The sequence below is a fragment of the Lycorma delicatula genome, chromosome 3 (assembly GCF_047948215.1).
Source record: "Lycorma delicatula isolate Av1 chromosome 3, ASM4794821v1, whole genome shotgun sequence".
Classification (NCBI taxonomy): domain Eukaryota; kingdom Metazoa; phylum Arthropoda; class Insecta; order Hemiptera; family Fulgoridae; genus Lycorma; species Lycorma delicatula.
The window spans coordinates 198761798-198779021 of NC_134457.1; positions in this window are offsets into that span (position 1 = coordinate 198761798).

Genomic DNA, 17224 nt, shown 5'->3' on the forward strand with positions numbered 1-17224 from the left:
AGTTTTCATCTCTGACATATCCTGACGAAAGAGTTCATCGTACCACCTATCAGTTAAGTGGAAAAAATGTTTAAATGTGAATGTAAAATATGTAATTCTGTTGACTTATTTCTATGTCAAGTCACTTTTATGCTTAAAATTATTTCCTCTCTTAATTTTATCCATTTATTTTTTTCCAAATTCTTTTTTTTAACAGTTATGATCTTATGTTTGTCCCAATTTTTATATAAAGTCATTCTTTTTTTTTGGTCATTACCCCATTTTTCTATTTTGACTGTACTCCCCCTACCCCTTATTACATTTATACACAACTTATTGTAGTAAGAATAAGTGTCTATTCGTGGAAGTAATTTACATCCTATGTTCAGTTTTGAAATCTCACCTAACAATTACAATAGCCTTGTTGTAGATAGATACCACAAAAATATATAAAAAAACTGCTTTTATGAATTGTAATCTCGACCGAGTACATATACACAATACACAGAATAAAAAAAAAATACACAACAACAAAACACATTCGTACATATCATCCTCTGTAGTAATATTTTACGGTAGTTCCGAAAGCTAAACAGAAAAAGAATGAGCCATCTTAAATGTGACATAGACCTTGTAAAAGACTTTGGCAAATGCATATTTAAAATGCGTATATGATTAATATAATGTGTCTATAGTGAATGCACCAACTCTTTTACAACTAAAAATAGGGTATTAATTAATGATGTCCAAAATTATAACTGTCTTTTACAAAAACAAAACCTTCACTAATTTTCTAAAAGAAATCTGATCATGAGGTTTTATATTGTTTTCTTATAATATAATTAAATTTAAAATTATACTCACTCATGCAATCCAGATGTTGATTCTGTTAATCTTAATCTGATCATCATTTTGACTTTGGAAATTACCCTTTTCATATTATACAATCAGCATCACATGCACAATTTTCTAAGAGTCACCTAAGTGTGATGTTCCAACATTAAATTCAAAATATCACAATTTTCTGTGCCTGAAACAAACGTGAAACACTCTCGAGAAAAATTAGTATAATAATAACAAAAAAATTAAATCGGAATTCACTTTCCCTTTTATATTCTAAATTCACACAACTATTTTTCATCATTGATTAGTTAAAATATTACCATCATCTATATCTGAAAATGATTTAAATACACTGAAAAAAAATTAGTACAAATATAAACGCAATTGATAAAATTATAGTTTGAAGTACTTGAAATATACATGCATAATAAATAAAACAGTACTTAGGGAAAATTTCCTTCAGGTTAACATGGCATAACAGCATGCACTTAATCTAACATTAAATAAATGTAACAAAGCATTTTTAAAATAACATCTCACTTCATAATTGGGCCTACAGGAAATGGAGGTATGGAATAAAAACGCAATATGGACTTAACATAATAAATTCTAACTTAAAATACAATGAAACTGTAAAAACACAAATTACATAATAAAAAAACAATTACAACCTGCTAAGGCGGCTACTGGGGAAACGCACTTTTTTTAATTCTAACAAGCTAATTAATACATTAATGCTAATTTCCTCTAACATACACATATATACAAAACAAAACATCAACATATAAATACCCAGAAAAAAAACTTAATCCTACTACAGAAGGAGCTCGATTTTTCCTTAATTCTAACATGCCAATTAATATAAACATGCTAATTTACTCTAACATACACATGTTTACAAAACAAAACAACAACATATAAATACTTGAATAAACAACTTAATCCTACTTGAAAAGGAGCGCGATTATTCCTTATTTTAACATGCTAATTTACTCTGACAAACACATGTTTACAAAGCATAACAAAAACGAATAAACACCTTAAAAAAAACTTAATCCTACTAGAAAAGCCGCACCGGTTACAAAGTAAGTAGTCCTCGTTTCTATTATTATTATAAAACTAATTAGTTAAGCCACCCACATTAACGCTGTTTACTCTTAACCTATGAAAGTAATCGTCGTCGTACCTGCAACAAAAAGTAAAAAGAACAAAGTTAGAATTATACATTTACCGTTAGGAAAAAATGTTTTGTTTACTTAGTAGCATTAAGTAAAATCATACTATCCAGTTGATAGCTATTCTATAACAATGTTATAATTCAATTTTATGATTTAAAAGAGTTGAAAACATCGACCTTAAACAGCTTGTGTATATATTTACTTATCGATCTAAAAAAAGCAACAACATTTATCCAACATACAGAATTAAAAAAAAAATTGTTAATCATTATATTAGAACTAATAGTTAAACTGTAATTAACAGTTCAAAAAAACTCTCAAACTAACTTATTGACAAAATTAGAGAGTCAATTTTCAGTTAAAAGTTTACATTCGCTCACTAAATACTATCAGAGAAATTTATTAGCAGCCCATGAATGCCCAAGTAAACATGGATTAGAAATAAATAATGTATCGGGTGGTGCATGTGGTTTAAGATAACATCCTTCCATACAGAAAGTATGAAATAAGAATCATAGGATAAATATGTGGACAACATATACAGTAATGTAGGACGACTTTGTCCTAAAATGATTGAAATTGTATTCACACTTATGATCCATTTTTTTTTGTTTCCATAGTTATAATTGGCGGGATATACTGGTGGGTTTGTGAGACTACCCCGCTTGGTATGATATGTCTTATCTTCTTATTTCTCAAAAATGACAACTGATAATTTAAAAGAATAATGGTTATAATATATACCATGTTTTTTTTTGTTCAATTCAAATAACTTTTATATCCTACCACTCAATAAAAGTGTTAAACAGACATGATTTTACATAACATTTACTTCTATAAATCATTCAAATACATATAACCCCCCTTCTTCAGATCATATAAAATAAAAGATAAACAATTCGTATAAATTTTTCAACAAACGAAATATAGTTAAATTTAAAGAAAATTTTAAACAAATAACCATCAACACTTGCCGATTCCCACCGTTCTAAAAAAAAATGCGATTCCAATTATACGCTTTTAATAAGGTAAACAGTACTTTTTGTGCAATTTCAAATCTGCAAACCAAAATTAAATTGGAAGGCAGGGTATTCAGTAATGGATATTTAAAGAAAACCAGATTAAAAAATTATATAGCCTAAATTATGATATTACGTTACCTAATATCTGCTTTTCTTTACTTTTCTTCTGAATCATACTCAGGAATATATCGCTCTTCATTCTCCAGCAGTAATCGGCGAGCATCCTTAGGCACCATTCTCTCTGGAAACAAGTTTTCATCTCTGACATATCCTGACGAAAGAGTTCATCGTACCACCTATCAGTTAAGTGGAAAAAATGTTTAAATGTGAATGTAAAATATGTAATTCTGTTGACTTATTTCTATGTCAAGTCACTTTTATGCTTAAAATTATTTCCTCTCTTAATTTTATCCATTTATTTTTTTCCAAATTCTTTTTTTTAACAGTTATGATCTTATGTTTGTCCCAATTTTTATATAAAGTCATTCTTTTTTTTTGGTCATTACCCCATTTTTCTATTTTGACTGTACTCCCCCTACCCCTTATTACATTTATACACAACTTATTGTAGTAAGAATAAGTGTCTATTCGTGGAAGTAATTTACATCCTATGTTCAGTTTTGAAATCTCACCTAACAATTACAATAGCCTTGTTGTAGATAGATACCACAAAAATATATAAAAAAACTGCTTTTATGAATTGTAATCTCGACCGAGTACATATACACAATACACAGAATAAAAAAAAAATACACAACAACAAAACACATTCGTACATATCATCCTCTGTAGTAATATTTTACGGTAGTTCCGAAAGCTAAACAGAAAAAGAAAGAGCCATCTTAAATGTGACATAGACCTTGTAAAGGACTTTGGCAAATGCATATTTAAAATGCGTATATGATTAATATAATGTGTCTATAGTGAATGCACCAACTCTTTTACAACTAAAAATAAGGTATTAATTAATGATGTCCAAAATTATAACTGTCTTTTACAAAAACAAAACCTTCACTAATTTTCTAAAAGAAATCTGATCATGAGGTTTTATATTGTTTTCTTATAATATAATTAAATTTAAAATTATACTCACTCATGCAATCCAGATGTTGATTCTGTTAATCTTAATCTGATCATCATTTTGACTTTTGAAATTACCCTTCTCATATTATACAATCAGCATCACATGCACAATTTTCTAAGAGTCACCTAAGTGTGATGTTCCAACATTAAATTCAAAATATCACAATTTTCTGTGCCTGAAACAAACGTGAAACACTCTCGAGAAAAATTAGTATAATAATAACAAAAAAATTAAATCGGAATTCACTTTCCCTTTTATATTCTAAATTCACACAACTATTTTTCATCATTGATTAGTTAAAATATTACCATCATCTATATCTGAAAATGATTTAAATACACTGAAAAAAAATTAGTACAAATATAAACGCAATTGATAAAATTATAGTTTGAAGTACTTGAAATATACATGCATAATAAATAAAACAGTACTTAGGGAAAATTTCCTTCAGGTTAACATGGCATAACAGCATGCACTTAATCTAACATTAAATAAATGTAACAAAGCATTTTTAAAATAACATCTCACTTCATAATTGGGCCTACAGGAAATGGAGGTATGGAATAAAAACGCAATATGGACTTAACATAATAAATTCTAACTTAAAATACAATGAAACTGTAAAAACACAAATTACATAATAAAAAAACAATTACAACCTGCTAAGGCGGCTACTGGGGAAACGCACTTTTTTTAATTCTAACAAGCTAATTAATACATTAATGCTAATTTCCTCTAACATACACATATATACAAAACAAAACATCAACATATAAATACCCAGAAAAAAAACTTAATCCTACTACAGAGGGAGCTCGATTTTTCCTTAATTCTAACATGCTAATTAATACAAACATGCTAATTTACTCTAACATACACATGTTTACAAAACAAAACAACATATAAATACTTGAATAAACAACTTAATCCTACTTGAAAAGGAGCGCGATTATTCCTTATTTTAACATGCTAATTTACTCTGACAAACACATGTTTACAAAGCATAACAAAAACGAATAAACACCTTAAAAAAAACTTAATCCTACTAGAAAAGCCGCACCGGTTACAAAGTAAGTAGTCCTCGTTTCTATTATTATTATAAAACTAATTAGTAAAGCCACCCACATTAACGCTGTTTACTCTTAACCTATGAAAGTAATCGTCGTCGTACCTGCAACAAAAAGTAAAAAGAACAAAGTTAGTATTATACATTTACCGTTAGGAAAAAATGTTTTGTTTATTTAGTAGCATTAAGTAAAATCATACTATCCAGTTGATAGCTATTCTAAAACAATGTTATAATTAAATTTTATGATTTAAAAGAGATGAAAACATCGACCTTAAACAGCTTGTGTATATATTTACTTATCGATCTAAAAAAAGCAACACCATTTATCCAACATACAGAATTAAAAAAAAAATTGTTAATCATTATATTGGAACTAATAGTTAAACTGTAATTGAACAGTTCAAAAAAACTCTCAAACTAACTTATTGACAAAATTAGAGAGTCAATTTTCAGTTAAAAGTTTACATTCGCTCACTAAATACTATCAGAGAAATTTATTAGCAGCCCATGAATGCCCAAGTAAACATGGATTAGAAATAAATAATGTATCGGAGTGGTGCATGTGGTTTAAGATAACATCCTTCCATACAGAAAGTATGAAATAAGAATCATAGGATAAATATGTGGACAACATATACAGTAATGTAGGACGACTTTGTCCTAAAATGATTGAAATTGTATTCACACTTATGATCCATTTTTTTTTGTTTCCATAGTTATAATTGGCGGGATATACTGGTGGGTTTGTGAGACTACCCCGCTTGGTATGATATGTCTTATCTTCTTATTTCTCAAAAATGACAACTGATAATTTAAAAGAATAATGGTTATAATATATACCATGTTTTTTTTTGTTCAATTCAAATAACTTTTATATCCTACCACTCAATAAAAGTGTTAAACAGACATGATTTTACATAACATTTACTTCTATAAATCATTCAAATACATATAACCCCCCTTCTTCAGATCATATAAAATAAAAGATAAACAATTCGTATAAATTTTTCAACAAACGAAATATAGTTAAATTTAAAGAAAATTTTAAACAAATAACCATCAACACTTGCCGATTCCCACCGTTCTAAAAAAAAATGCGATTCCAATTATACACTTTTAATAAGGTAAACAGTACTTTTTGTGCAATTTCAAATCTGCAAACCAAAATTAAATTGGAAGGCAGGGTATTCAGTAATGGATATTTAAAGAAAACCAGATTAAAAAATTATATAGCCTAAATTATGATATTACGTTACCTAATATCTGCTTTTCTTTACTTTTCTTCTGAATCATACTCAGGAAAATATCGCTCTTCATTCTCCAGCAGTAATCGGCGAGCATCTTTAGGCACCATTCTCTCTGGAAACAAGTTTTCATCTCTGACATATCCTGACGAAAGAGTTCATCGTACCACCTATCAGTTAAGTGGAAAAAATGTTTAAATGTGAATGTAAAATATGTAATTCTGTTGACTTATTTCTATGTCAAGTCACTTTTATGCTTAAAATTATTTCCTCTCTTAATTTTATCCATTTATTTTTTTCCAAATTCTTTTTTTTAACAGTTATGATCTTATGTTTGTCCCAATTTTTATATAAAGTCATTCTTTTTTTTTGGTCATTACCCCATTTTTCTATTTTGACTGTACTCCCCCTACCCCTTATTACATTTATACACAACTTATTGTAGTAAGAATAAGTGTCTATTCGTGGAAGTAATTTACATCCTATGTTCAGTTTTGAAATCTCACCTAACAATTACAATAGCCTTGTTGTAGATAGATACCACAAAAATATATAAAAAAACTGCTTTTATGAATTGTAATCTCGACCGAGTACATATACACAATACACAGAATAAAAAAAAAATACACAACAACAAAACACATTCGTACATATCATCCTCTGTAGTAATATTTTACGGTAGTTCCGAAAGCTAAACAGAAAAAGAATGAGCCATCTTAAATGTGACATAGACCTTGTAAAAGACTTTGGCAAATGCATATTTAAAATGCGTATATGATTAATATAATGTGTCTATAGTGAATGCACCAACTCTTTTACAACTAAAAATAGGGTATTAATTAATGATGTCCAAAATTATAACTGTCTTTTACAAAAACAAAACCTTCACTAATTTTCTAAAAGAAATCTGATCATGAGGTTTTATATTGTTTTCTTATAATATAATTAAATTTAAAATTATACTCACTCATGCAATCCAGATGTTGATTCTGTTAATCTTAATCTGATCATCATTTTGACTTTGGAAATTACCCTTTTCATATTATACAATCAGCATCACATGCACAATTTTCTAAGAGTCACCTAAGTGTGATGTTCCAACATTAAATTCAAAATATCACAATTTTCTGTGCCTGAAACAAACGTGAAACACTCTCGAGAAAAATTAGTATAATAATAACAAAAAAATTAAATCGGAATTCACTTTCCCTTTTATATTCTAAATTCACACAACTATTTTTCATCATTGATTAGTTAAAATATTACCATCATCTATATCTGAAAATGATTTAAATACACTGAAAAAAAATTAGTACAAATATAAACGCAATTGATAAAATTATAGTTTGAAGTACTTGAAATATACATGCATAATAAATAAAACAGTACTTAGGGAAAATTTCCTTCAGGTTAACATGGCATAACAGCATGCACTTAATCTAACATTAAATAAATGTAACAAAGCATTTTTAAAATAACATCTCACTTCATAATTGGGCCTACAGGAAATGGAGGTATGGAATAAAAACGCAATATGGACTTAACATAATAAATTCTAACTTAAAATACAATGAAACTGTAAAAACACAAATTACATAATAAAAAAACAATTACAACCTGCTAAGGCGGCTACTGGGGAAACGCACTTTTTTTAATTCTAACAAGCTAATTAATACATTAATGCTAATTTCCTCTAACATACACATATATACAAAACAAAACATCAACATATAAATACCCAGAAAAAAAACTTAATCCTACTACAGAAGGAGCTCGATTTTTCCTTAATTCTAACATGCCAATTAATATAAACATGCTAATTTACTCTAACATACACATGTTTACAAAACAAAACAACAACATATAAATACTTGAATAAACAACTTAATCCTACTTGAAAAGGAGCGCGATTATTCCTTATTTTAACATGCTAATTTACTCTGACAAACACATGTTTACAAAGCATAACAAAAACGAATAAACACCTTAAAAAAAACTTAATCCTACTAGAAAAGCCGCACCGGTTACAAAGTAAGTAGTCCTCGTTTCTATTATTATTATAAAACTAATTAGTTAAGCCACCCACATTAACGCTGTTTACTCTTAACCTATGAAAGTAATCGTCGTCGTACCTGCAACAAAAAGTAAAAAGAACAAAGTTAGAATTATACATTTACCGTTAGGAAAAAATGTTTTGTTTACTTAGTAGCATTAAGTAAAATCATACTATCCAGTTGATAGCTATTCTATAACAATGTTATAATTCAATTTTATGATTTAAAAGAGTTGAAAACATCGACCTTAAACAGCTTGTGTATATATTTACTTATCGATCTAAAAAAAGCAACAACATTTATCCAACATACAGAATTAAAAAAAAAATTGTTAATCATTATATTAGAACTAATAGTTAAACTGTAATTAACAGTTCAAAAAAACTCTCAAACTAACTTATTGACAAAATTAGAGAGTCAATTTTCAGTTAAAAGTTTACATTCGCTCACTAAATACTATCAGAGAAATTTATTAGCAGCCCATGAATGCCCAAGTAAACATGGATTAGAAATAAATAATGTATCGGGTGGTGCATGTGGTTTAAGATAACATCCTTCCATACAGAAAGTATGAAATAAGAATCATAGGATAAATATGTGGACAACATATACAGTAATGTAGGACGACTTTGTCCTAAAATGATTGAAATTGTATTCACACTTATGATCCATTTTTTTTTGTTTCCATAGTTATAATTGGCGGGATATACTGGTGGGTTTGTGAGACTACCCCGCTTGGTATGATATGTCTTATCTTCTTATTTCTCAAAAATGACAACTGATAATTTAAAAGAATAATGGTTATAATATATACCATGTTTTTTTTTGTTCAATTCAAATAACTTTTATATCCTACCACTCAATAAAAGTGTTAAACAGACATGATTTTACATAACATTTACTTCTATAAATCATTCAAATACATATAACCCCCCTTCTTCAGATCATATAAAATAAAAGATAAACAATTCGTATAAATTTTTCAACAAACGAAATATAGTTAAATTTAAAGAAAATTTTAAACAAATAACCATCAACACTTGCCGATTCCCACCGTTCTAAAAAAAAATGCGATTCCAATTATACGCTTTTAATAAGGTAAACAGTACTTTTTGTGCAATTTCAAATCTGCAAACCAAAATTAAATTGGAAGGCAGGGTATTCAGTAATGGATATTTAAAGAAAACCAGATTAAAAAATTATATAGCCTAAATTATGATATTACGTTACCTAATATCTGCTTTTCTTTACTTTTCTTCTGAATCATACTCAGGAATATATCGCTCTTCATTCTCCAGCAGTAATCGGCGAGCATCCTTAGGCACCATTCTCTCTGGAAACAAGTTTTCATCTCTGACATATCCTGACGAAAGAGTTCATCGTACCACCTATCAGTTAAGTGGAAAAAATGTTTAAATGTGAATGTAAAATATGTAATTCTGTTGACTTATTTCTATGTCAAGTCACTTTTATGCTTAAAATTATTTCCTCTCTTAATTTTATCCATTTATTTTTTTCCAAATTCTTTTTTTTAACAGTTATGATCTTATGTTTGTCCCAATTTTTATATAAAGTCATTCTTTTTTTTTGGTCATTACCCCATTTTTCTATTTTGACTGTACTCCCCCTACCCCTTATTACATTTATACACAACTTATTGTAGTAAGAATAAGTGTCTATTCGTGGAAGTAATTTACATCCTATGTTCAGTTTTGAAATCTCACCTAACAATTACAATAGCCTTGTTGTAGATAGATACCACAAAAATATATAAAAAAACTGCTTTTATGAATTGTAATCTCGACCGAGTACATATACACAATACACAGAATAAAAAAAAAATACACAACAACAAAACACATTCGTACATATCATCCTCTGTAGTAATATTTTACGGTAGTTCCGAAAGCTAAACAGAAAAAGAAAGAGCCATCTTAAATGTGACATAGACCTTGTAAAGGACTTTGGCAAATGCATATTTAAAATGCGTATATGATTAATATAATGTGTCTATAGTGAATGCACCAACTCTTTTACAACTAAAAATAAGGTATTAATTAATGATGTCCAAAATTATAACTGTCTTTTACAAAAACAAAACCTTCACTAATTTTCTAAAAGAAATCTGATCATGAGGTTTTATATTGTTTTCTTATAATATAATTAAATTTAAAATTATACTCACTCATGCAATCCAGATGTTGATTCTGTTAATCTTAATCTGATCATCATTTTGACTTTTGAAATTACCCTTCTCATATTATACAATCAGCATCACATGCACAATTTTCTAAGAGTCACCTAAGTGTGATGTTCCAACATTAAATTCAAAATATCACAATTTTCTGTGCCTGAAACAAACGTGAAACACTCTCGAGAAAAATTAGTATAATAATAACAAAAAAATTAAATCGGAATTCACTTTCCCTTTTATATTCTAAATTCACACAACTATTTTTCATCATTGATTAGTTAAAATATTACCATCATCTATATCTGAAAATGATTTAAATACACTGAAAAAAAATTAGTACAAATATAAACGCAATTGATAAAATTATAGTTTGAAGTACTTGAAATATACATGCATAATAAATAAAACAGTACTTAGGGAAAATTTCCTTCAGGTTAACATGGCATAACAGCATGCACTTAATCTAACATTAAATAAATGTAACAAAGCATTTTTAAAATAACATCTCACTTCATAATTGGGCCTACAGGAAATGGAGGTATGGAATAAAAACGCAATATGGACTTAACATAATAAATTCTAACTTAAAATACAATGAAACTGTAAAAACACAAATTACATAATAAAAAAACAATTACAACCTGCTAAGGCGGCTACTGGGGAAACGCACTTTTTTTAATTCTAACAAGCTAATTAATACATTAATGCTAATTTCCTCTAACATACACATATATACAAAACAAAACATCAACATATAAATACCCAGAAAAAAAACTTAATCCTACTACAGAAGGAGCTCGATTTTTCCTTAATTCTAACATGCTAATTAATACAAACATGCTAATTTACTCTAACATACACATGTTTACAAAACAAAACAACAACATATAAATACTTGAATAAACAACTTAATCCTACTTGAAAAGGAGCGCGATTATTCCTTATTTTAACATGCTAATTTACTCTGACAAACACATGTTTACAAAGCATAACAAAAACGAATAAACACCTTAAAAAAAACTTAATCCTACTAGAAAAGCCGCACCGGTTACAAAGTAAGTAGTCCTCGTTTCTATTATTATTATAAAACTAATTAGTAAAGCCACCCACATTAACGCTGTTTACTCTTAACCTATGAAAGTAATCGTCGTCGTACCTGCAACAAAAAGTAAAAAGAACAAAGTTAGTATTATACATTTACCGTTAGGAAAAAATGTTTTGTTTATTTAGTAGCATTAAGTAAAATCATACTATCCAGTTGATAGCTATTCTAAAACAATGTTATAATTAAATTTTATGATTTAAAAGAGTTGAAAACATCGACCTTAAACAGCTTGTGTATATATTTACTTATCGATCTAAAAAAAGCAACACCATTTATCCAACATACAGAATTAAAAAAAAAATTGTTAATCATTATATTAGAACTAATAGTTAAACTGTAATTAAACAGTTCAAAAAAACTCTCAAACTAACTTATTGACAAAATTAGAGAGTCAATTTTCAGTTAAAAGTTTACATTCGCTCACCAAATACTATCAGAGAAATTTATTAGCAGCCCATGAATGCCCAAGTAAACATGGATTAGAAATAAATAATGTATCGGAGTGGTGCATGTGGTTTAAGATAACATCCTTCCATACAGAAAGTATGAAATAAGAATCATAGGATAAATATGTGGACAACATATACAGTAATGTAGGACGACTTTGTCCTAAAATGATTGAAATTGTATTCACACTTATGATCCATTTTTTTTTTGTTTCCATAGTTATAATTGGCGGGATATACTGGTGGGTTTGTGAGACTACCCCGCTTGGTATGATATGTCTTATCTTCTTATTTCTCAAAAATGACAACTGATAATTTAAAAGAATAATGGTTATAATATATACCATGTTTTTTTTTGCTCAATTCAAATAACTTTTATATCCTACCACTCAATAAAAGTGTTAAACAGACATGATTTTACATAACATTTACTTCTATAAATCATTCAAATACATATAACCCCCCTTCTTCAGATCATATAAAATAAAAGATAAACAATTCGTATAAATTTTTCAACAAACGAAATATAGTTAAATTTATAGAAAATTTTAAACAAATAACCATCAACACTTGCCGATTCCCACCGTTCTAAAAAAAAATGCGATTCCAATTATACGCTTTTAATAAGGTAAACAGTACTTTTTGTGCAATTTCAATTCTGCAAACCAAAATTAAATTGGAAGGCAGGGTATTCAGTAATGGATATTTAAAGAAAACCAGATTAAAAAATTATATAGCCTAAATTATGATATTACGTTACCTAATATCTGCTTTTCTTTACTTTTCTTCTGAATCATACTCAGGAAAATATCGCTCTTCATTCTCCAGCAGTAATCGGCGAGCATCTTTAGGCACCATTCTCTCTGGAAACAAGTTTTCATCTCTGACATATCCTGACGAAAGAGTTCATCGTACCACCTATCAGTTAAGTGGAAAAAATGTTTAAATGTGAATGTAAAATATGTAATTCTGTTGACTTATTTCTATGTCAAGTCACTTTTATGCTTAAAATTATTTCCTCTCTTAATTTTATCCATTTATTTTTTTCCAAATTCTTTTTTTTAACAGTTATGATCTTATGTTTGTCCCAATTTTTATATAAAGTCATTCTTTTTTTTTTTGGTCATTACCCCATTTTTCTATTTTGACTGTAATCCCCCTACCACTTATTACATTTATACACAACTTATTGTAGTAAGAATAAGTGTATATTCGTGGAAGTAATTTACATCCTATGTTCAGTTTTGAAATCTCACCTAACAATTACAATAGCCTTGTTGTAGATAGATACCACAAAAATATATAAAAAAACTGCTTTTATGAATTGTAATCTCGACCGAGTACATATACACAATACACAGAATAAAAAAAAAATACACAACAACAAAACACATTCGTACATATCATCCTCTGTAGTAATATTTTACGGTAGTTCCGAAAGCTAAACAGAAAAAGAATGAGCCATCTTAAATGTGACATAGACCTTGTAAAAGACTTTGGCAAATGCATATTTAAAATGCGTATATGATTAATATAATGTGTCTATAGTGAATGCACCAACTCTTTTACAACTAAAAATAGGGTATTAATTAATGATGTCCAAAATTATAACTGTCTTTTACAAAAACAAAACCTTCACTAATTTTCTAAAAGAAATCTGATCATGAGGTTTTATATTGTTTTCTTATAATATAATTAAATTTAAAATTATACTCACTCATGCAATCCAGATGTTGATTCTGTTAATCTTAATCTGATCATCATTTTGACTTTGGAAATTACCCTTTTCATATTATACAATCAGCATCACATGCACAATTTTCTAAGAGTCACCTAAGTGTGATGTTCCAACATTAAATTCAAAATATCACAATTTTCTGTGCCTGAAACAAACGTGAAACACTCTCGAGAAAAATTAGTATAATAATAACAAAAAAATTAAATCGGAATTCACTTTCCCTTTTATATTCTAAATTCACACAACTATTTTTCATCATTGATTAGTTAAAATATTACCATCATCTATATCTGAAAATGATTTAAATACACTGAAAAAAAATTAGTACAAATATAAACGCAATTGATAAAATTATAGTTTGAAGTACTTGAAATATACATGCATAATAAATAAAACAGTACTTAGGGAAAATTTCCTTCAGGTTAACATGGCATAACAGCATGCACTTAATCTAACATTAAATAAATGTAACAAAGCATTTTTAAAATAACATCTCACTTCATAATTGGGCCTACAGGAAATGGAGGTATGGAATAAAAACGCAATATGGACTTAACATAATAAATTCTAACTTAAAATACAATGAAACTGTAAAAACACAAATTACATAATAAAAAAACAATTACAACCTGCTAAGGCGGCTACTGGGGAAACGCACTTTTTTTAATTCTAACAAGCTAATTAATACATTAATGCTAATTTCCTCTAACATACACATATATACAAAACAAAACATCAACATATAAATACCCAGAAAAAAAACTTAATCCTACTACAGAGGGAGCTCGATTTTTCCTTAATTCTAACATGCTAATTAATACAAACATGCTAATTTACTCTAACATACACATGTTTACAAAACAAAACAACAACATATAAATACTTGAATAAACAACTTAATCCTACTTGAAAAGGAGCGCGATTATTCCTTATTTTAACATGCTAATTTACTCTGACAAACACATGTTTACAAAGCATAACAAAAACGAATAAACACCTTAAAAAAAACTTAATCCTACTAGAAAAGCCGCACCGGTTACAAAGTAAGTAGTCCTCGTTTCTATTATTATTATAAAACTAATTAGTAAAGCCACCCACATTAACGCTGTTTACTCTTAACGTATGAAAGTAATCGTCGTCGTACCTGCAACAAAAAGTAAAAAGAACAAAGTTAGTATTATACATTTACCGTTAGGAAAAAATGTTTTGTTTATTTAGTAGCATTAAGTAAAATCATACTATCCAGTTGATAGCTATTCTAAAACAATGTTATAATTAAATTTTATGATTTAAAAGAGATGAAAACATCGACCTTAAACAGCTTGTGTATATATTTACTTATCGATCTAAAAAAAGCAACACCATTTATCCAACATACAGAATTAAAAAAAAAATTGTTAATCATTATATTGGAACTAATAGTTAAACTGTAATTGAACAGTTCAAAAAAACTCTCAAACTAACTTATTGACAAAAATAGAGAGTCAATTTTCAGTTAAAAGTTTACATTCGCTCACCAAATACTATCAGAGAAATTTATTAGCAGCCCATGAATGCCCAAGTAAACATGGATTAGAAATAAATAATGTATCGGAGTGGTGCATGTGGTTTAAGATAACATCCTTCCATACAGAAAGTATGAAATAAGAATCATAGGATAAATATGTGGACAACATATACAGTAATGTAGGACGACTTTGTCCTAAAATGATTGAAATTGTATTCACACTTATGATCCATTTTTTTTTTGTTTCCATAGTTATAATTGGCGGGATATACTGGTGGGTTTGTGAGACTACCCCGCTTGGTATGATATGTCTTATCTTCTTATTTCTCAAAAATGACAACTGATAATTTAAAAGAATAATGGTTATAATATATACCATGTTTTTTTTTGCTCAATTCAAATAACTTTTATATCCTACCACTCAATAAAAGTGTTAAACAGACATGATTTTACATAACATTTACTTCTATAAATCATTCAAATACATATAACCCCCCTTCTTCAGATCATATAAAATAAAAGATAAACAATTCGTATAAATTTTTCAACAAACGAAATATAGTTAAATTTATAGAAAATTTTAAACAAATAACCATCAACACTTGCCGATTCCCACCGTTCTAAAAAAAAATGCGATTCCAATTATACGCTTTTAATAAGGTAAACAGTACTTTTTGTGCAATTTCAATTCTGCAAACCAAAATTAAATTGGAAGGCAGGGTATTCAGTAATGGATATTTAAAGAAAACCAGATTAAAAAATTATATAGCCTAAATTATGATATTACGTTACCTAATATCTGCTTTTCTTTACTTTTCTTCTGAATCATACTCAGGAAAATATCGCTCTTCATTCTCCAGCAGTAATCGGCGAGCATCTTTAGGCACCATTCTCTCTGGAAACAAGTTTTCATCTCTGACATATCCTGACGAAAGAGTTCATCGTACCACCTATCAGTTAAGTGGAAAAAATGTTTAAATGTGAATGTAAAATATGTAATTCTGTTGACTTATTTCTATGTCAAGTCACTTTTATGCTTAAAATTATTTCCTCTCTTAATTTTATCCATTTATTTTTTTCCAAATTCTTTTTTTTAACAGTTATGATCTTATGTTTGTCCCAATTTTTATATAAAGTCATTCTTTTTTTTTTGGTCATTACCCCATTTTTCTATTTTGACTGTAATCCCCCTACCACTTATTACATTTATACACAACTTATTGTAGTAAGAATAAGTGTATATTCGTGGAAGTAATTTACATCCTATGTTCAGTTTTGAAATCTCACCTAACAATTACAATAGCCTTGTTGTAGATAGATACCACAAAAATATATAAAAAAACTGCTTTTATGAATTGTAATCTCGACCGAGTACATATACACAATACACAGAATAAAAAAAAAATACACAACAACAAAACACATTCGTACATATCATCCTCTGTAGTAATATTTTACGGTAGTTCCGAAAGCTAAACAGAAAAAGAATGAGCCATCTTAAATGTGACATAGACCTTGTAAAAGACTTTGGCAAATGCATATTTAAAATGCGTATATGATTAATATAATGTGTCTATAGTGAATGCACCAACTCTTTTACAACTAAAAATAGGGTATTAATTAATGATGTCCAAAATTATAACTGTCTTTTACAAAAACAAAACCTTCACTAATTTTCTAAAAGAAATCTGATCATGAGGTTTTATATTGTTTTCTTATAATATAATTAAATTTAAAATTATACTCACTCATGCAATCCAG